General features: G+C 35.0%; 1 long non-coding RNA gene across 1 annotated transcript in view; it reads right to left on the bottom strand.

Annotated features, from left to right (window-relative positions):
- The window catches only part of LOC149132841 (uncharacterized), a 34959-nt gene extending 12134 nt beyond the window's left edge, over positions 1-22825 (bottom strand). The window contains exons 1-2 of the long non-coding RNA XR_016243983.1: positions 15196-22825; positions 8186-8257 (exon numbers count right to left, since the gene is read on the bottom strand). This is a non-coding gene — a long non-coding RNA (uncharacterized LOC149132841). The remainder of the gene's footprint in view (positions 1-8185; positions 8258-15195) is intronic.
- Positions 22826-23396: the final 571 nt, after the last annotated feature.

The raw sequence follows: 23396 nt of genomic DNA, 5'->3' as shown, positions 1-23396 counted from the left end.
TGATTCTCACTGCACAAAACCAATGCCTGACTACAAATAATTATAAAAGCAAAATAATGAAAACAGGTCTTAACACCAAATGCAAAATGTGCAACCAGCACAATGAGACAGTTGACTACATCATCTCAAGCTGTTCAGTCCTTGCCAAATCTGAATATATATACAGACATAACCAAGTAAGCAGTTATATCCACTGGACAATATGCCGACATTACAACATTAAAACTGACAATATGTGGTATAAATATATGGCAAACAAGATACAGGACAATGACCAGGCCACAATCATCTTGGGTATGCTGGTTCAAACTGATAAAGGAATTAAAGCTAATTTTGCCAGGATTAGGAAAAAAACACTTGCTTACTGATAGAAATTACAATTCCTTCTGATTGAAATATTGTCAAAAAAGAAGTGGAGAAATTATCAAGATGTGGGGCATGAAGGTAAGAACAATGTCAATAGTAATCAGAGCACTGGGCATTATAAAAAAACAAAAACGTAGAAGCTATACCTGGATCCTCAACACTGCACACTGTCCAAAAATATCCTTGCTAGGAACAGCCTACATCCTATGCAAGACACTATCAATTCAATAATACAATGTAAACAAAACAATCCCAAACACAAGACACACTCTATACAGCAATTATCCAGTGAAATAAACTTACTCCAGCAATCCAGATAACCAGTTCATTACAAACTCCACAACCAATACAAGTAGTAATACAACAAAAGACTGCACCAACCTCAAGAGACTTGTACATGTGTATAATATGTCTAAAAACTTTGAAATTCAAGTATTATTATCAAGCGAATCAGTTTGTTCAAAGATGCTCATTTTCATTTAAAGCTAGTCTGAAGGCTACCCTACATTAAGTACTATAGGGGATCCAATCACCTTCTATGACACCTTCAACAATATCCAGATATTTGTTGAAGATTTTTTGTGTGGCAAATATTGTATGTTTACATGTTAAATTTGCAAATCTTTTTTAACACAGAAAAGAAAAGTATTACAACGTGAATATGAATTTTTTGGTTATCCATTTCAAATGTCAATAAAGGGTAACTAGAATGAAAGATAAATCTATTTTTAGTAGGGAACAAAGAAGAGATGCACTACTACTTCAAGCAATGCCAAAGTTTTAACTGTCATGTTTCAGGTTCCCAACCATTTTTTTTTTATCTATGGACCCTTTTGATTACTATCTAAGTTTGGTGAACCCCCATAACCATTTGGTGTTTATAAAAGAGTTTTACAGAAACTTCTTTCAAAATTCATATTTTGTTATTCACACATTGACTTGTGTAGGCTGAACTATGTAAAACATTTGAGAAAGAAATCTAGTCATTTCTTGCAATAAATATACCTAAAGCAAAATTTTTCATGGACTCTTAATATACTACTGTGGACCCCTAATCTACTATTTTTCTTGCGTGGACTCCCAGGGGTCATATGGCAGACATCCAACAAATGATGCGCAATTTCTAGGTTTTTCCATCAACATACTTCACACCTAGTAGGAGCTATCTCATCTACTAACTGGTAAACATTCATGTATGATAAATTTATGGTTCCTTAAGTGGCCTGCTGTGACCACTTTAGGAAAAAGATTTCTATATTACTTAAGGTGTTGGTGTGTTTTGACCAAAATTACTCTTGAAAAATTTAACTTCTCATAACAATTTATGTGTAGGTTACTTGTATATGTGATGGATTATAGCTTCTCTTCAAGGTAGCTCTTTTCTGGATGTCTGTTATGAATAGTATCTGCACTAGCTTTAGTGGGATGAATCAGTCATTGAGATGCTCTCCTAGTTATGTTAAAGATGTACTTTTATCAAGAGAGGTCCTTAGTGGTAATGAGATCCAACTTCTGGAATGATTGTTTGAGCTCTAGTTGAGTGTTCCCTGTGTTCTTAGTTTTTCTTAGCAACAGTGAATTTATCCTTCAGCAAATGTAAATTACAAGAAATGAGCTTGCAACTTAGTGTACATTGAAAATGATTGCTGTAATTAGTCATAAGATAATGGTTAGTGATGATAATTTATTAAATTGTAGCAACTTCCTGGTTTTTATTTACAGATCTCATCTTTACATGATGTACAAAGCAGCTAAGAAATATATCTATCATTAAATAGAAGACCAGTCTACTGCAAATTGTTGTTGTAATTTAGCTCTTGGACAGTCTTGACTAACTAGTTGATCAAATAGTCAAATAAGTTCCAGCCATGATCAATACCTCTCAGAGAGATTTGACAATTATTTGTTGAATCACTACACAGATTCCTTGACTGGCATCCACTATTTCAGGTTGTTGCTCCTTGTCAGAACTATAATTAAAAGAATTCCTTATCTGTCTTATTTTATTTTTATAGGTATCTTGATTGAGCAGTTGATCAAAAAGAAGTCATGATGTATCTTGGACTACATTATCTAGTGTGTCCTTCCTTTTTTAAGATGGATTTTGCTTGAGAGAAATCTAGCTGCTATTTTATCTCTGATCAAGCAACTACACAGCCATTGGTTTGCCCATTATAGGCTTTCCTAATAAGTATTCAGTCTGGATCTCTGTACTCTGAATTCAAATATCTCTGAGGTCAATTATATGCTTTTAGGGTCAATGAAATTGAATACTAATCCAAGCCAGCAGATTAACAGAATCGTTAGAACATTGAATAAGAAGCTTTGCTGTATTTGTTTAGGCTTCTTATGTTCTGAGTTCTTAGAGTGTCAACTTAATCCCTCTCCCAGTTTTTACACTGCAGCCTGGTCCTAGGGTACTTAGGCCAGATCTTTAGTTTGAGGGTAATTTATTCCTTTCCACCCACCAATTTTGGAGTCCTTGAAAAGAAATAAAAGTTTATGAGCAGTTCCTTTCTTTCCCCCACTAAAAGGTTAAAAAAAAAAACCAAAAAAAAGTAAAAAATATGGCACCACTACTCATGTGTTTCTTCTAATCATCCCTGTAAGCCAACATTAATGTAATATATAGGTTTCTTCTACACAGTTCTGTAAGCCATGCTATTCATTTAGTGCCATTACTATTTATACACGAGAATTACCTCTTAGTGGCATCTATTTAGAGCTGAGTTAGTGAGGATTAATGCTTTGCCCTTTAAACTAGTCATGTTCAGCTCAAATATTCTACCAGTTTTATGTTCAAACCAACCTGATCTGGCCCATAAACAATCATATCATTGAAATATTGAAGCTATAAGGTAATGCATGATTAATTTAAATCAATGTGAATAAATAAGCATTATGTTTGATAGAATAATCAGAATGCTAAAGAGTTAAATACATTTGCTACAGAAACAGCATTCACTCTGTCAACAACAGGATTCTAAAACCACATTCTTCTGTTAATTGACCAACACTCTATTTACTTTTTGACACCTGTTAACATTTCCACTATAACTACTACTACTACTACTACTACTACTACTACTACTACTACTACTAATAATAATAATAATAATAATAATAATAATAATAATAATAATAATAATAATAATAATAATAATAATAATAATAATAATAATAATACTATACATATGATGATGTCATCCATAATTTTTCCCTTCCAGAGTTTATAACTTATCTATAAGATTAAAATAATAATCTATAAAAGCAGATGATTGGAATAATTATTAGAAAATAAAAATAAAAGATTCAAATATTAAAAAGGGTGTAAGCATAAGCTTATATATATATCAATTGTATATTTTAGTTTTATCCTACAAAGTAAATCCTGATATCTGATTGGTTAATTGCTGCTATAGACAACATCAGTTCCTGTTATGATAATAAACTAATCTGTTAAATTACAAATTAGATTCATATAGGATTAGGTAACCAAAGGAAATTTTATCTGTGCAATATTGTAAATATTCCTCTAAGTGTACAAGAGCAAAAAATACTGGAGTTTCAAGCTATTAAGCAATGACACATATTTCCACCTTGATAGATGGTCACCTAAAATGTATCAATTACATGTTAGACTACTGAGGAGGTATAATAAGACTGAAGCATGTTTGCACTACATTTGCTGAAGATCTGATTCTCACTTCGCTCCATGCCTCCAATCAATTTTTAATTAATTTAGGATTCAGAGTTGTTTTATCTTGTCTGCATCAACTAGAAGAATAATTATTAAAGTTAATAGCTTACCTCTTAGATATATGACTGGCCTTCGTGCAGGTGACACGTAAAAGCACCTACTACACTCTCTGAGTGGTTGGCATTAGGAAGGGCATCCAGCTGTAGAAACTCTGCCAAATTTAGATTGGAGCCTGGTGTTGCCATCCGGTTTCACCAGTCCTCAGTCAAATTGTCCAACCCATGCTAGCATGGAAAGCGGACGTTAAACGATGATGATGATGATGATGATACATATGTAATTCTAATTAAGTGAATGCTTTGCAGATCTCATTACATTAACTATTTTAGTCCTAAGTTAAATTCATGTTCTTCGTGCAGAAGAAAGAAATGAGAAATTTCCATCAGTCATTAACTTCGAGTTGTGAAATCAGTTAATCAATATTCATCCACTCCAGGTCTTTATATCTCTCACTCACTAAAAACCTGGTAAGTATTGATAGAATTCTGCTTTTCTGATGAGATGTGAAAATATTGAAACATGGTGCCACATTAAAAGTGCCCAGTACACTCTGTAAAATGGCTGGCATTAGGGAGGGCATCCAGCTGTTGAAATCAAGCCCAAACAGACTACGGAACCTGGTGCAGCCCCTGGCTTTCTAGTTCCTGTCAGGTCATCCAATCCATGCCGTTATGGAAAATAGATGTTAATGCTGATGATGATTGGTGATAATCATGTCTATAGTTGTCACTGTATTATTGGTCAAAGATTAGACTCTCTTCCTCCTGCATGCACCTGTTCTGTCTGTTTGATTCATATTTAATTTGGACACCAGAGTTATCTTTTTTGTTTTTCTTGCTCTCTACTTTCTTATATCTTAGGCCAACCACCACCAGCTAATCTGACACCTATTCCTGACAGCCAAGTGAATTAATAACTATATGTAAAATAAAGCAATATACTCAAGGGTACAATAAAATGTCTAAAGTAAGTTTATGAGGACTGCAATATATCCGTGACCTTGTCATTTAGATCTTAGTCTCCTTTCTTGCCTAGCTGAAAATATGATTCTAATGTTTAACCCCAGGTTAGTTTGTTCTAGCTGACTTAAGATCAAAGGTGATCTATCAGTGACTATCCAATCTTTAATTTGTATATCTAGAGTTACATTATGTTGTGTGTCTTGTCTTTTCCTTTTGTTTTTTGTTTTTTGAAGAAAGGACAGTGTGTTTTGAGAGAAATTTGCTTGCTACTTCTAGCAGTCTGAGCAATTGCATAGGGGCTGACAGCACTGCATGACTGGCATCCATGCTAGTAGAGCGCTACGAACACCATCCAAGTGTGATCGTTGCCAGGGCCGCTGACTGGCTCCCGTGTTGGTGGCATGTAAAAAGCACCATTCAAGCGTGATTGTTGCCAGCGTCGCCTTACTGGCACATGAAAAACAACATTTGAGTAAGGTCATTGCCAGTGCCATTGGACTGGCTCTTGTGCAGCTGGCATGTAAACAGCAACATTTGAGCGTGGCCATTGTCAGTACCACCCGACTGGCCTTCGTGTCAGTGGCACATAAAAGCACCCACTACACTCTTGGAGTGGTTGGTATTAGGAAGGGCATCCAGCTGTAGAAACTATGCCAAATCAGATTGGTGCCTGGTGCAGTCACCTGGTTTGCCAGTCCTCAGTCAAATCATCCAAACCATACTAGCATGAGAAGCGGATGTTAAACAATGATAATGATGATGATGTTTTAGAATAGGGCATTTTGCAGTCACTTTGTTGTTGTCTTTGAATATAGCTGACATATTATTCTCCTATTGAAACTTCTTATAAGGATTATTGTAATTACTCCTGTGGTTGAAATCTTCCTCTAGTTAAAGTAAAGGATAAAAATTTCCCTTTTAGAAGATTGGTGTTAAGTGAAAAAAAGTACTATAAACAACAAATAAGATTACTATTTAACTTGAGTAGTGCCAATATGCCTTAATATATATTGACAAACTGATGTATGTGTGTACATGGGCAGGCATGGCTATTTTTGTAGCCTTATAATTTTAGGTTTGGTCCCCACTGCATGGTATCTTAAGCAAGTATCTTTGGCTGCAGCTTCGAACAGACCTATACCATATATCAGGTCATCCCATAAGTTCTATCCGAATTTTGAATAAAGAAAACAAGTGATCAAATGGTATATTTAACTGAAATTTAATCATCAAAATACTTTCCCTGATTATCTATGACTTCCTTCCATCTGTTTACAAGCTTTTTAATCCCATCAATGTAAAACTCTTTGGGTTTCAAAGCGAAGAACTCTGAAATGTCAGTTTCGACCTCCTCCTGGCTTGCAAAAGTTATATCCCCCAAATGATTCTGTAAACTATGACACAAATGATAGTCTGAAGGAGCAAGCTCGGGAAAATAAGGTGGATGAGGAATGTTTTCTCAACCAAGCTCTTCGATCTTCTGTGATGTGATCTTTGCAGTGTAGGGTCACGCATTGTCCTGATGAAACACCACTCCTTTTCGATTCACTAAAGCGAGTCTTTTTTTCTTCAAAGCTTGGTTCAAATGCTCTAATTGCTGACAGTAGACTTGGGCATTCATTGTTGCATTAGGTGGATAGAGAGAAGAACCTTTTTCCAATGAAGTTCCCTTCTCGGTTGTGGTTGAGCTTTTTCCCTTTTACCAAGCCAGTGTATATGACGTTTAACATTTCGATAGAAGATCCATTTTTCATCACCAGTCACAACTCTATCCAAAAAGGGTGAAATGAGTTCATGAGAATGGGGAGAAAAGCAGATGTCAACTCGGGATTTGCGGTTGGTTTCAGACAATTCATGAGGCACCCATTTTCCAAGTTCAGGAACCTTTCCAAATTGTTGAAGATGACAATAAACAGTTGTATGGTTTGAACTAAGCTTTATTGCTAATTCTTCAACTGATAATGCAGGATTTTCTTCAAGTAATGCCTCAAAGAGTTTATCATCAAACTCAACTGGATGCCCTGATCGATCTTCATCTTCAAGGCTGAAATCTCCACTTCTGAATTTTGCAAACTGTCTTCTGCAAGTTCTTTCATTCAAGCATTCTTTCCCATAAACTGAGTGTATGTTTCGAGTCGCTTCGGCTGTAGAGTTTCCTTTTTTGTACTCATAAAGCATTATGTGCCTCAAATGCCCTTTGGATACTTCCATGTGAGAAAGAGTTTTAATCAAAGAAATTTTAATTCTATTATTCTGTAAAATAATATTTAATTAGTTTAAATGTACACAAATGCATAAAAATAATTTTAAATTCCATTAGACATTCTAAAATACTACTAAATTTCATTCAATTTAAAAAAAAGGTAAAATCAGACAGAACTTATGGGATGATCTGATAAGTTGAATTGGTACACAGAAACAGAGAGAAAGCCTATTATACACTTTATATTATATAAAGAATAAAGACCCCCTTCAGTCATGAATGACCATGGGATTACACCTAGAAAGTTCCCCTCCAGGCACCAATCTGGGTAAGGGTGTTAATGGAAAACTAGCAGTCATCTAAGCATACCAGCCTCCCCTCTCCATGCCGCCAATGTTATCCAAGAGAAAGGCAAAGGCTGATACAGCTTGGCACCAGTGACATTGCAACACATTTGTACATCTGAGTAAATTGGAGCAATGCCTCAAAGTACCGCCTGCCATTGGTTTGCGGGCTTCAAAAATGGATGGATCAAGGATGGATCACATACCAGTTCACCAATTGAGTTTGATGAACCTTGCCCATTGACGGTGGTTCACCAATTGAGTTTGATGAACCTTGCCCAGTGATGGTGGTTCACCACAGTTTTTTTTTTTTTTTTTTTTATCATGATCCATCTCCTCTGCCAATTCTCTGGTCATTTCAAATGGATTTTCGTGAAGAAATTGATTCCATTGCTCTTCATTGAACTCAATTGGTCAACTGGTGTGTGATCAGTCCTTGAGGCCAAAATTCCTGTTTTGAGGCATGCAAACCAATGGTGGGTGGTACTTTGAGGCATTACTCCTCCATACACAATACAAATCTCATGAGCAGCTTTGGTGGGCTTCATACCTCAATTAAATGTAAAAGGCAAATAGTGTCAAAAAGCTCAGTTTTGTTCACTTGATCTTCCATTCTAATGATCTGAAAATACAGGAAAATCAATAAAATTAAAAAATCAAAACCCACTATCTCACAGAGCAAAAAAGACTCTTTCAAATAACATAAAACATTTTGCCAATGTGTTTTATTTCTGCATGCATTTTTGAATTTGAAAAACAAAAGCTCATGAATTATTCCTCAACCCAATACATATGTATGTATGTATAAATATGTATGTGTATTACTGCTGCTTTAATATCAAATGTGATCATGAGGTGCATGAGAGAATACCTGATACACACACTCCCACACACACGTGTGCATTCATTTCATTCTAATGTTGAGTCAGGCCAGTATTCATATCACTTTTCTTTCATGTGTAATTTATGTTTCTCCCACAACTTCCAGTACACTATCCTGGGAATTTTATCATATATTCCTTTTGTATTTCTTTTATGTTAGTGTACTGCACTCATTTGAAAGGGGTCTGTTTCTTCTCTCAGTTCAAAGACTCTGCATAATGGTGACTCTGCAAAATTTACAATGTTATATTTCCCATAATTAATTCTGAGGGATAACTCTTGTGCTTCACATGTTAAGGCTTGATGTTTGACCTTTGTATCCATTCCAATGATGTTTACTTATTTGCTTCACTTTTTAAACTAACCTTATATTAATTTACCTCCCCACTTTTTCTTCATCTCTTTTACCACTTCTTGGCTGCCATGAACTTGTCATAGCCATTGTCTTTCATTATTTTAATCCTTCTAATTTCTTTTTAGCTTCATTTAGTAATTCATGTTCCATGCCCCATCATCAAGGGAAGTTGTATATTTATTACTGTAATCTTACATAACCAGCCTTGTCCTTTTTCATTTCATTTTCCTCAGTTTTATCAGTATACAAAAATATTTGTATCCACTGTCCTCTGTTTTCTCTGTAAAATGTTTTCTATGTTTTCTCTGTAAGATATTCACATTACATATTTCTAATCCTAAAACCCATACCTATATATTTGCTGTATATATATATATATATATATATATATATATATATATATATATATATATATATATATATATATGAATATTGTTTACTAATGCATGTATTTAATCTTTGCTCTTTCCAGACATGAATATTTGGTAGCTTTGATCTTTGTTCTTTCCATCAATACTTGATGGCCTATTTAGACTTTTCTTTTCTGAGTCACACCCAATACCCATATTTTACAAAATCAACATTAAAGGTATCACACATATAAGGACAATAACAATAGAGATGATAAACTGTCACCTTGGTAGATCCATTTCATTATTTTAACCTCCCTAAGGTGGTGAGCTGGCAGAATTGTTGGCACGTTGGGCAAAATGCTTAGTGGTATTTCGTCTGTCTTTACGTTCTGAGTTCAAATTCCGCTGAGGCCAACTTTGCCTTTTGTCCTTTCAGGATCGATAAATTAAGTAACAGTTGTGTACTGGGGTCGATCTAATCGACTGGCCTCTCCCCCCAAAATTTCAGGCCTTGTGCCTAGAGTAGAAAAGATTATTTTAACCACCATCACCAACAAATAAATCTGATAACAAATTCTCTCTTCTCGTTTTTCTTGCTACATCCAATGAAATCAGTGATATTGTTTGCCACTGTAAATAACCTATTATTGAACCTAGAGAGGCCTATTGTATTTGTATCTTTGCATTCCTCCTAAACTGGTGATCTATACAGGTGATATTCACTTAAGCTTATCTGATACAGGGAATATGTGGAATGGTAAAATGATCTAGGAAGCTTTGTTCAAGAAAGGAAGGATTAAGTGCTTAATGCTGTATCTGAAGAATGAAACACAGGACAGATGATAAGAGGAGAAGATATGGATACACCAGATGGACTTATGCAAAGTTTGTAAACATCTTACTAGTCCAGAGGATCAAGAACTGTTGTAGTAGCAACAGACAAACATGAGGGAGATACTGTGAATCAGTACTGCACCTCCATTGTATCTTGTTTCTGAGTTAAATATTGTAATATGTTAGAGAGTGAAAGTTTGCCAAGGAGACAGATGGCAACTTTTTAATGAGGTTTAGAATGTTTATGTGGGCAGCAGCTGCCCTGTTTTAGATATATGAGTAATACACTTATGTGGGTTGCTCTAGTTCTTTGCTGAGAATTTGTAATCATTTAGAAAAGGATGTTTAACTTCCCTGATATAACATGAAAGATCCTCAGATATTATGAGTAAATCCTAGCACATGGAAAGACTAAAAGCTTTTGCTGTATTGTTGTTCATGAATTGGAAATGTTTGTTATAAAGTTGTGCTGTTGGGCTCTATCAACAGCTGAAAGAAACTAAATCATTTTGTCCTTAGGTCTCTGTTATATCTCTCTTTAAGTTGTTTTTTCTGTTACCTGGTTAGTATAATGGAAAAGGCTGTGTATGTGTGTGTGTGCGTGTGTATGCACACACACATATACATACAAATATATACATTCGCCATGATAGATCGCTAACCACTACACATTTTTTTCTCTCCTTGTTTCTTTCTGTGTTCCTTTCTGTGGAAGAGCGTAGGCTCGAAACGTTAAAGACTTTTTCAGTTCCCGAGTGTTATACTAATACATCTGTTTGTTTTCTACACCACCTGTCTTTGTCTTTTTTTGTTTGTTTGTGAATTGTCCCTATACAAATACATACATACATACAATTGACTCTTGATGCTGTGAGCCTCGATGCTTGCTGTTTTGGCTGCTTTCAAGATGCTGACATTTGTTCTTCTGTCTTCCAAGTTCATGTTCAGGATACTGTGAAGACATCTTTGATGAAACTTTTCCAACGTTTTCAGATGGCAATGGTATGTTGTCCAGGTTTCAGATACAGACAGGAGTGTTGGGATGACCGCTGCTTTGTACCCAACCATTTTGGTGTCGCTTCTGATGTCACAGTCTTCAAAGATTCTTCATGGAGACAGCTGAAGGCAGTCCTAGCGCACTTCAAACAATGCTAAATTTCATCACTCAGGTCAAGATTTGATGAGAGATGACTCTCAAGATTAAGGAAAGTGGTCCATGCTTTTAAGGGTTGTTTCATCAAGCTTGATTGATGGTTCTCTTCTGGTTGGGTCATTTGGAGTTGGTTGGTACAGAATCTGAGTCTTCTTAGAGTTAATGGTGAGACCAAGGCCACTGTATCCTCGGTTGAAGGTATTCAGGATCTGCTACATACATACATATATACATACATACATATATACATATATATATATATATATATATATATATATATATATATATATATATATATATAAAATATATATATATATATAAAATATATAGTTTTAGGGAAAATAACCAATTTTCAAGAACTCCTCGATGAAAATCCACTATCACATATAGAAAAATTAATAATTAAAATTACGGAAAAATTTGGATAAGTACTGTTTTCACTTTGCTAAAGATTTTCTACTATTTGTAAATAATATGTATTCTTGTTTTTATACTATTCATTTGGTTCTTTATAGATTATTTTTAATAGATAACTTATTTAACACTAAATTATTTAGAAGTTATAGTTTCATTTCAACATAATATTAGAACTTCGATTTGAATAGTGTTGATATATTTTCGATTATTTTTGATTAATAATATTTGATTAATTATTAATCTTTATAGTTTATAATATCGTTAAAGTTTTTTTAAATCAAAACTTTGTATATATATATAAAGTTTAATCTTTTATTCTTAATAATTTTTTCTTTCCTAATTTTTTCATTCATAATTTTTCCATTCATAATTTTTTCATTCATATTTTTTATTATTACGTTTGTAGAAATAAATAATCTTGTATTTTTCTATTATTCAATTGATCTTTAATTATAATTAAATAAACGTCTTTAGCTTTAAATAGTATAGCTTTAACTATTACACCAGTTAAATATGTACTAATTTTATCTTCATTATTATTTTAAACTTAAACTTCGTTCAACTTGTATTTAAAACAATGATAATTTAAAACAATGATAATTTATGTAAGATGTTTTTTGTATATAATATACATGTTATTATAATGGATGAAGGGATGATTATTGAATGGTTATTATTTTGATATTATGAAATTTTTAAAATAATTTTTCTATCTTTATATAATAAGTATTTCATATTAATTCATTTGGTACTTATTGTTGGTTGAGATATATATCTAATTATTGTTCTACTTACGATCTGACGAGTAGCTATATTTTTGAATAGAATTTATTTTTGATAATTTCAATTGATTTTAATCGATTTAAATTTCTTTTCTATTTGAAAATTGGTTATGAAACACGTGTAATGTTTTTATTATTTTTATCTTATGATATTTACTTTACTTTATATTATACTCATTTATTGTGCTTTTAATTATTAATTTTTCTATATGTGATAGTGGATTTTCATCGATGAGTTCTTGAAAATTGGTTATTTTCCCTAAAACTATATATTTTATATATACTTTATCTATAAGGCTCAATTTAGTTTTAATTTTTTATAAATTGATTTTAATTGAGTTTTTTACCTGTAATTTTGGATTTTGTCCCTAATATTATATATATATATATATATATATATATATATATATATATATATATATATATATATATTGCACTTCATATTCGAGGCTTCAATAAAGCTATAGGGTGTTATTCAGTCACTCAACTATGAATCCACTGCATTTTATGGCAGAAATAGCTGTAAGCTAATGAAGTTCATAACATAATCCTCGTTTTTCATGTGTCATCTCTTTTACTTTTACACACACTCTCTCTCTCTCACCACACACACACAAATATTTTAATTGATTGATTGATAGAAAGGATAATTATAATCCTAGATATTCCCCTCACAAGTACATCATGCTGGTCCTTGGCTATAGCATAGTATTCCAATATCAAAAGGAGTTCTATAAGACTTCAGTTGATGTAAACAGAAGCACAACTCCAAGGTAAGATCCAGTCAGCTTAAAATAAGCCCAGCAGAGTGAGTAATAAAAGTAATAATTTAAAAGAAGAAAGGAGAAGTCAAATTAACATTACTATTGTTTCTGTAAAACGGACAATATTCTTATTCTGTATCTCATACAATGTTACACAATCCATACAGTGTTATGTAATACATGCCATAATATATGGAAATATGTAATAATGCTTCCTCAGATGTCATGATTTGAAGGTACAGTTGACTAAATGAATGTTTTGGGATGAGTTCAATTGAGTGTGTCACAATATGTAAACAGGCCAAACATATACAGCTTCCATTTATGTGGTCCGATTAATAAGTATCTGGATCCGGACTGTTGCCATAGTGACAAAGCTAAAGCATGCAAGGTAAAGCCACTTGGTACAGATTGACTTTGAAGTCTGCTGTGTATATGCCCTAAGTTTTAATATTCTTACTCACTTCCACTGTTTACAGCAGTGCTTGGAAGGAACATGTGTAGTTTGTGATCACTTTGCATTGACCATGATAGAGAAAATTGAGCAGAGAAATTGCATCAAATTTTGCTAAAGTTTGACGATAACTGTTCAAAGGCCTATGCAAAGTTTCCAAAAAGTTTTCATTGTTCTTGACACAATCAAGGAGATCTTGTGCAACTGAAACCCAAGTGTCTCTTTGGTCAGATGAAAGCAGTTTTGGCATAAACTTTGCAGACACTCCTATCATATCCAAATCTTCAGTAATAATGGATTGAACTGAACCATAACTAATCTGCACATCCTCTGATAACTCATGGATGATTTGATAATTTCTCCTCACTGCTGCAAGCCCATCTGTGATGGTTTTCCCAGTTCTGCTGGTTGTGGGTCTCCCAGAACCTTCATCAGTATCAACATTTTTTTCAGTCATCCTGGAAATGTCTGAACCACTCGTACACTTGTGTGTGTGGCTCATGCACTCCTCTCTATACACTTTCTGCAACTTTGATTCGGCTTCTGAGCAGATATCGCCATGACAACTTACTCTGTCATAGTCAATGTGATGATCACACGCTACACACCTTCCTTCTAAGCACTGCTGAAAACAGCGAAAGTGAGCTAGAACGTTAAAACTTAGTGCTCATGTACAGCAGAGTTCAAAGCCAATATTTGCCAAGTGACTTTGCTCTATGTGCTATAGGTTCATTACTATGGCAACAGTCCAGATACTTATTGATCAGACCTTGTATACGCACACACACACACACACACACACACACACACTAGTAAATGAGGAAAGAAGTCAAATATTGACATTACTTAATAAAATGGTTTATAAGTAAGTCAAAATAAGTTAAAGCCTGTTGAAATTTATCTTATAAATATTATTATTATAGATATTATTAAGATTTATTAACTTAAAACCTACAGGAGATATCAAATGATTTAGTTATGTAGTTAGTATGATGGAAAAGTGTGTCACAATGACCTTCACAAGCTCTTATTCCTGGTAGCCTGATATATCTATAGGTGGGTATTTTTATGACAGGGTCAATGTTCAATCCTAGTTGTTCTACTATTGTGAACTGATTTGAGAGTTATGAATCTAGCTATCCTGTTGCATCATACCATATTATTGTGATTTACGTTGCTCCAAAATGAAAACACACACACACACTTACATGTATGTGAATGTATATGCAAGTGCATATTTATGTATAATACAGGTTATATTCAGGTATTAGATATGAAATATTGTAATCAGAAAAAATAAAATAGAACACAAATTATGACCTAGAGAGTATAATGAAAAACAATGATAAAAATAGATAATGTTATGATAATATAAACAGATTTTAGATACTTACTCATTTGTTGTAAAGTTGTTTATCTGTATATATTATACACATGCACACATACTTACCCACATACATGTATGCATGTACACACACACACTCGTGCATGCACGCATGTACGCACGCACACACACACACACACACACACAACTTCAAATCAAACAAAAGGCCACCTGCCACCTACCTATAGAGTTTAAAATTCTTGTAAAGGGTGTCAGTTGGAGGACTTCAAGCCTATTCTCAAAGATGTTTCTGATGATGTGACAATGAAGAGCTGGCAGCCAGTGGGTTTAAGACCACATCATTTATCTATCCAATTCTAACATCCATAAGAGAAAGCACAGTCATTAAAATTTTCTGGTTTGCCTCCTCCCCTGTTCTCACTCAATATGAAAACCTGTATGGGAAGGGCTTTCCTTAGATTAGAGGATAAGGATTTTACACAGGATCATAGGTAAAGGAAAATATACAATAGGCATGTATCAAAAAAGTATTAACAAGTACCCTCAAGGCCCGGCCCTGGGTAGAGATAGGATGCTTATGTAGAGTTTACAGTTGCAACATAGAAGTTGTGATCTATGAAGCAGAGATGGTGTCCCCCAACAATGGAGTAACACAGAGAGAAATATGTCAGAGTGACAAAGAGCCTCTTGAAGGCCAGGCTGAATAATCACAAATCCTCTTTTAGAACCCAAGAAAGCTGCAATGTTCCAATGTTAGCCAGATATATATAGCAAATAAAAGGGAAGCAATGTCATACAAAATCAACTGGATGTTGCTAGAATGGTCTGTGCAGTATCTGCAGGCTCTGCTTGACAGAGTGGAGAAGCATTCTAAAAAATACATACAACTTGAATGCTTTGCTAAACCCAAAAAGCAAGATACTTGGACACTGCACTCATGAGCAGAAATTCATTTTGACAATGTGGTTGTATCTATTTTTGGACTAAAGAATGATTTATTTACACATGTACAACTTACATGGCTAAATCAAATCCTGAGAAATAACTTCTTTTCCTCCTGAAAAATGTATTATAATTTTTCACCATGTTACACTTTGTTTTTACCAACACTGAGCCATTCAGAGTTTATATATACTTATAGCATAAAAGATGCTGTGAGCTTCCAGTTAGTATGTCAGAAGAGTTGTCAATATTGCTTCAATGCAATAGTCAGCATGAAATACACATTATGTATATTGGGAATGTAAATTTGATATGAATTTACTAAACCCCAAAATGCTTGTAGCATAGTTACATTATTCGGCATGGGCATTTCTTTTTTATTGAAGTTTCTCTGGGTGGATCCAATTTTTGTCCATTTTATCTATTATCTGGCTTAAGTATTTAATTTTTTACAAAAAGATCTTGTATTTTTCTTCCATAAATTTGATGCTGTATTTTCTAATCTTCTTGAATACCCTTTTAACGTGTTCCACATGTTGCTCATGTGATTCACTTTTTATTAGGATATCATCTGAATAGCTGATAGCAAAATCACAGTCACCCAGCATTGTATCCATTATTTGCTGAAATATGGAAGGAACCACTTTTACACTGAAGGGAGGCTGCTTAAATTTAAATAAGTCACGGTCTGTATTAATGGTTAATAAGTGTGAGCATTCTTCTATTTGGATTTGTAGATACGCCTCCAAGAGGTCAAATTTTGAGAAGAATTTCTCTCCATTCAATTTTGCAAACACTTCCTCAGGACTTGGCAATGGGTAGTTATGTGAGATTAAGCAATCATTCAACCCTGTTGAAAAATCTGCACAAACTCTTAATTTATTATTTTTCTTTTTTATGTAGAGCGTAGGTGCTGCCCAATCTGAGTAGTCTGTCTTCTCGATTATTCCTAGGCTTTCAAATCTTTCAAGTTCCTTATTTACCTGTTCTATTACTGTGAACGATACATTCTATTTTGGCTTAAATACAAGTATTGTACTTTGTTTTACTACAATTTTTGACTTTGTTTTTGTGCAGTAGCCCGGTTTCTCAAGGTAAACATCTGGAAATAAATGTTTTATTTTTTTGTTTCAATCCCTCAACCACATTTGAACCTTCGAATGAACTGACTATATTCTCACACAAAACTCATATGGGCGTATTCCACAATTTGAATAGTTCCATCCATTCTGTGCCAAATAGATTAACTGAATTTTTGAACAGATATATTTTGCCATTTTCATTTGGTCACAAAATGTTACGTTACACACAAATTCACCTACAAAATACAGTCTTTTGCTCATAACATCGTGTGCTACTTTTGTAGATTTACTTAATTTTGGCTTACTGATATACTTCCAAGTTTTTTCATTCATGCTGGTAATATCACTTCCAGTGTTTAACTGCATTTTTACTCTTTTTCAATTTTCACATTTACAAATTTCTTCTATATTATATTACCATTTTCTTTCGATGACATCTTGTTTATTCTTTTTCCTTTGTTCCAACATTTTGTCATCTTGGTTTTTCAGTGCACTTTTACATGTCCAATTTTTCCACAAAGGAAGCATTCCACTTTCTTGAATGGGCAGCTTTTTCACAGGTCTAGACCTCCACATGCAAAACATGGGTTTGTTTCCTGATTTTTGTCCTGTCTGTACTGTATCTTAGTACACACTTGATTTCTATTCTGCCTGTTTTGTATTTTCCAATGCACTTGTTTCACTTGGGTGCAATCTTTATGTTTAATTTTCTCTGTATCATGCCTTAAATCTACAATTCTTTCACACTCTTCTGACACTTGTTGTAAGGTTACAACTTGGTTTTGTTCCAGCTTAGTGAGAATTCTTGTTCTTACTTTTGTGTCATTTTCTGCAGTTAGTCTCTGAGTAAATAGCAGGCACTTGAACATATCTGGCATTAATTTGTTCAGTTTAAACTTTTCACATTCTCTGTTAACTCTACCAGCATACGTGATGTAGTCCGCCTCGTTGTTCTTTTCTAGGTTCAAACATTTCCAGTGTGTATTGCACAATGAGCTTTTCTTACTAAAAATTTTACACACTATGTCTATTGTATTTTTAAAGTTTATGTCAGAAGGGTTTTTCAGGAGCACATAATTGCTGTAACATTCATGTTCTCCGGCTGCCTATTTTCCTATAGCAAACCTACCCATCTACGATGGGAAATGAAAGGAGGGTGGAAAATAATAACAACTTTAAGTATGAATGTATTTATACTGAAATATGGCATGGGAAATGTAATGAAATATAAATAACGGTTGGTTTTGATTATACTTATGTACAGCTTTACTTTACATAGTACATATTCATGATATTATTACATTTACAAATCTTCTTTGTAAATGATATTTTGTGTTTGATCAACACTAATCTTCAAATTAGCTGAGTCCGTTACTCTGCTCATAGTGACATACAACTGACCATGTGTAAATATCGGAGTGGGCAGAACACATCAACTCGATCTAAAGTCTGGCCCTGAGACTTGTTAGCTGTGAATGAGAAGGCTTGTTTGATGGGAAACTGCCTGCATCATAATTGGAAGGGAAACTGGTTGTCGGAGGTGGGGGTACCAGTGGTATCTGAGGTATAAACAGGCACTTACCACTGTGAGGGCCAATTGCTATTACTGCCTCAATGACGTGACAATTGAGCTGTGTGATGGTGTATCTTGTTCCGTTGTAATGTCCATTGGCAGGGTCAAAATTTCATAGGAACATTATAGGACAGTACTTTTTCAATGAGATCCTATGCATAGGTAGGTAGTCCTGATGGATTCAAGTTGTTAAGGAAATCCTGTGGATACTGGTGATAATTCCCATTGACTATAGTGTCCGAACTTAGATATTGTCAACTTTCTCCTGGGAAGTTATTAATCAGGTGGTCATTAACAGTATTGTTTTTATTTATTTTTTTGTCTTGGGTGCTGCACCAAATTGACATTGTAGAGGAAATGTGTTGATGGGGTTAAAAGAAATGCACACACGCTGTCTTTTTCTCTCTCTTTCTGCCTGTTTGTGTTTCTCTCTCTCTCTCTCTCTGTCACACACTTTCTGTTTCGCCCATCCCATCAATGTATTGATGAGGTAAAAGAAAACTCACATACACGCACATATGCACACACACACACACACACACACACACACACACACACACACACACTGTGTCTTTCTCTCTGTTTCTGTGTGTCAGTGTTTTTCTCTGTCTTTCTCTCTCTCTCTCTGTGTCACTGCGTGCCTCTCAGACACTTTGTGTGTTGCACACCCCATCAACACCCAGAACCGTTGTAGAGATAATAATGAAAGAAGAATTGAAAGTACTGTTTGAACTTTTATAAATGCCATTTCGGTTTTTGTTACTGTGGCCGATTTCCGTATAATTTGTTTTTATTTATGTATGTTTTTTGTTGTGTGTGCTGGGTGAAATCGACATCGTTGTAGCTCATGGGTTAAAAAAAAACGCACACACAGGCATACACATAGTCTTTGTCTCTCTTTCTCCATTTGTCTGTGTGTGTGCGTGTGTTTCTCTCTGTCTGTCTCTGTCACACACCCCATCAACACACTTCCTATCAAACAATGTCCCTTTGCTGTCACACACAGAGAATGAAAAGAAATAAATAAAAGAAATCTTTTACGAAATGGCTTCCTTAGTTTCGTACGAATCGAAGCAGTATAGCAAGTCTTTCCAATAAAAAAAATTTAAACATGATATAAACCATTCTTGAGACGTCCTTAGTATGACTGCCAAGTTTTGTGCAAGGGTGACCAGTCATTTGGCCGTGAAAAGGTCACGGACTGACGGACATAAGGCCTATTATAGTAAGATATTTATTTATTTATTTTATACATCTATCTGTATTTCTCATAAGTATCACATGTCAGTGCATATACGTCTACTGTGTGTGTATTACCCTGTATGTTTCTGTGTATCATTTACGAGTTTTTTGCTTTTTCGTTTTCTTCTCTCTTCTCATACCTTCTGTCCTTAGTCATGTGGTGGGTGTTACTGTTCCATTCATGTTTTCTATTGAGGCTCGGTCTGTCTACTTCTATGTGTGTAGACTCTGTAATCTGTCTAAGTGTCATGTCAGTTCTATGTATCGATAATACCTTAACCTCTAATTGAGCCTCCATGTTCTTCCCGAGCATGTTGGTAGAGCACTGACGAGCTTTTCCCTTCTTTGGGCTCTCACCAATATTCACCTACACGCTCTCTTATGCTGCGTGCAGTCTCTTCAATGTAGGCAGTTGTCATGTTTCTGCACCGTCCCTCAGTACATCGAAAGCTATACACTACATTCCTAATCTTACAGTAACCCGTGGGTTCATCCTACATACAATACAATTGTACTCTGTACAGGGGAACTTAATCAAAGGGATAGGTATTGCAGATCAGGGATTTTAATGGGGCGCCAGGCCCCTCTACTACTTTAATTCGTAGATTAGCCTTACTTAATGTTTTTCTAAAAAGGTATGCTAGTTCGCCGTCAGGGGTAGCATTGATGAACATGACACTCTGGTATTTTTTTGTTGTCATACAAAGTGTTGACTTTATTTATCTTATTATTGGTCCTTTCTGTGCTGTTCCAGAATTTACTCCTGTACAGCAGGCAGATCCCCTTAGCATCACTCTCTATGATGGCGTTGTACTTAGTCCTGGGTCCTTTATACACTCTAATCCTGTCCCTTTCGTTGTAGCCAGAGAACTGCATGCGGTGGATGAAGTGTTATATGTGTCTTTCCAATTCCATAGGGTCACACATGCAAGCCACATTCCTCATCACTCTCTACAAGTCAAGCTATAAGAACACTGAACTTGGTGTTGTTCGCAATCACTGCATTCTTGTGAACAAGGTATTAGGTCATCAAGTATGAAATTTGTAGAAAAGATAAAAAGTTTGCTGTTTTATAAATACAAGGAATAATTTTATTCATCAAAGTATGCGCCCATATTGTCAATACACTCTTGCCATTTCAGTGGTAGCTTGTCTGGCCCAGAACTGTAAAAGCCTGGCAATCTGGAGTCAATAAAATCTTGGAAGGCCTGTTTTACAGCATTGTCAGAATAAAATTTTTTTCCTATCAAAAAATTATCCAAATTCTGGAAGAAGCGGCAGTCAGTGGGAGCAAGATCAGGTGAGTATGGTGGATGATGGGAAACTTCCAACTTCAATTTCTGTAGTTCGTCAATGTCATTTTTGTGATGTGTGGTCTGGCATTGTCCTGCAATAAAATAGAAGTGGGTCTGTCGACTAATCTAGGCTGTTTATTGGTAAGTTTTTGCATCATTTGGTCCAGTTGGCTGCAGTATACTTCGGCCGTGATTGATGAGCCAGGTTTAATGAAATCATAATGGATCACATCTGTGCCAGACCACCAAACACTCAACATCAGCTTCTTTTGATGAATTTGGCTTTTTGAACTGTGTTTTGGTGGCTCATCTTCGTCCAGCCATTGTGCTGAAGATTTATGGTTGTATTGGATCCATTTCTCATCACATGTTACAATTCAATTCAAAAATGATTCATTTTTGTGACGAGAAAGTAGCATAATGCAAGCTTCCAAACGTTGCTGCTTCTGATTTTCATTGAGTTCATGTGAAACCTACTTATCCAAATTTTCACTTTACCAATTTGAACTATGCGAGTCAATATTATTTGCTTGCTAACACCAAACAACATTGATAATTCACGGGCACTTTGAAATGGATCTGACTCGACGGTGACTGTTAGTTTGTCATTATCCACCTTTGTTTCTGGTCGACCGTGTTGCTCATTTGTGGGGTCAAAGTTACTAGAACAAAATTTTGCAAACCAATATGATACCGTCTGCTGTGTAATAACATTAGAATGAAATATTCCATTAATATTCCGAGCTGTCTGTGATGCTGTATTTCCAAGAAAGAACTATTTCAAAACTGTATGAATTTCCAACCCATGCATCTCTAAACAAAAACAGCAAAAAATGATTTATAAATACTTTATAAAATACAAAATGAGTTAGAATATAAAAATAGATATGTCAGCTTTCTAACAAAAAATGAAGATCATTAAAATATAATAATGGCGCAAAATGAGCAGCAGTCAAAGTTTACCATATACCTTACTACAAATTTCACACTTGACGACCTAATACTTAGAGGCCATGGGTTTGGCATAATGTGCGCGAAGGATCTGGACCTTACCGTTCTTCATTTTTAGCCAGAATTCAGTGTCTAAACAGGTAATCTATGGTTAGGGTGCTTACTAGGGTAGTCTATTGTTATTTCTATACTCTGGTGGATGAGGTTAGCTATTTGCTGGATGTTCTCCATAGTGTTGACTTCTAGATCATTGACATTGTCTTGTAGGGTGCTTTGGCTACTATGTTGATATTATCCACATAGTGGGAGTACATGGTTAGGTTTATGAAGTTCTCTGCTAATTTCTCTTTAAGTCCCACCACACCATAAATAAGTTAGCTACTTTGCCAGCGATACTGACACCGATGGCTGCACCTTCCTCTTGGGTGTATATCTTGCTATTAAACTTAAATATATGGCCCTTGAGTGTAGTTTTGGCACTCACACCCACGCATGTGTGACCATCTTTTTAACCTGATCTTTATTTTCAGGAGTCCGTATAGCTCTGGTCTGCCCATTCCATCTCTCTTTGGGGGTCTTCTTGGTCATAGAAGTTATAGTAGGGGTCTGCCTCTTATTGATCTAATGGGGCAGAAACAACTACGGTCTTGTTTATCTAAGTAGTCATTGTCACATGCCAGTCTCAGGAGGAGGCCTAGTTCTTCTGTGTCAATACCACGGAACTCCACAGCACTCTCACTGATCACCTCCACATATTTCTGTACAGAAAAATCAACGTTAATGGGTGGGTATAGGGACACTGCGTCCATACTGCCTATTATACATCCTGTTACACACATAGCAGTAGACAGACCGAGCCTCAATAGAAAACACAAATGGAGCAGTAACACCCACCACCAGGCCAAATAACCAAAGACAGACAGGATGAGAAGAGAGAGGAAAAATGAAAACGCAACAAAAAAAAAAGACATAAATAATACACAGAAGTATACAGGGTAATGCACACATAATAGACATATATGCACTTACCTGTGATACTTATGAGAAATACAGATAGATGTATAAAATAAATAAGTAAATAAAATAAATAGAGAAATAAACAAATATATAAATATATTTGTCACATACATCATCATCATCATCATCATCGTTTAACGTCCGCTTTCCATGCTAGCATGGGTTGGACGATTTGACTGAGGACTGGTGAAACCGGATGGCAACACCAGGCTCCAGTCTGATTTGGCAGAGTTTCTACAGCTGGATGCCCTTCCTAACGCCAACCACTCAGAGAGTGTAGTGGGTGCTTTTACGTGTCACCCGCACGAAAACGGCCACGC

Source organism: Octopus bimaculoides, chromosome 13, assembly GCF_046866305.1.
Source record: "Octopus bimaculoides isolate indiv1 chromosome 13, ASM4686630v1, whole genome shotgun sequence".
Lineage (NCBI taxonomy): Eukaryota > Metazoa > Mollusca > Cephalopoda > Octopoda > Octopodidae > Octopus > Octopus bimaculoides.
Note: the sequence above shows the minus strand (reverse complement) of the source record. Positions and strands in the feature narration are given on the sequence as shown.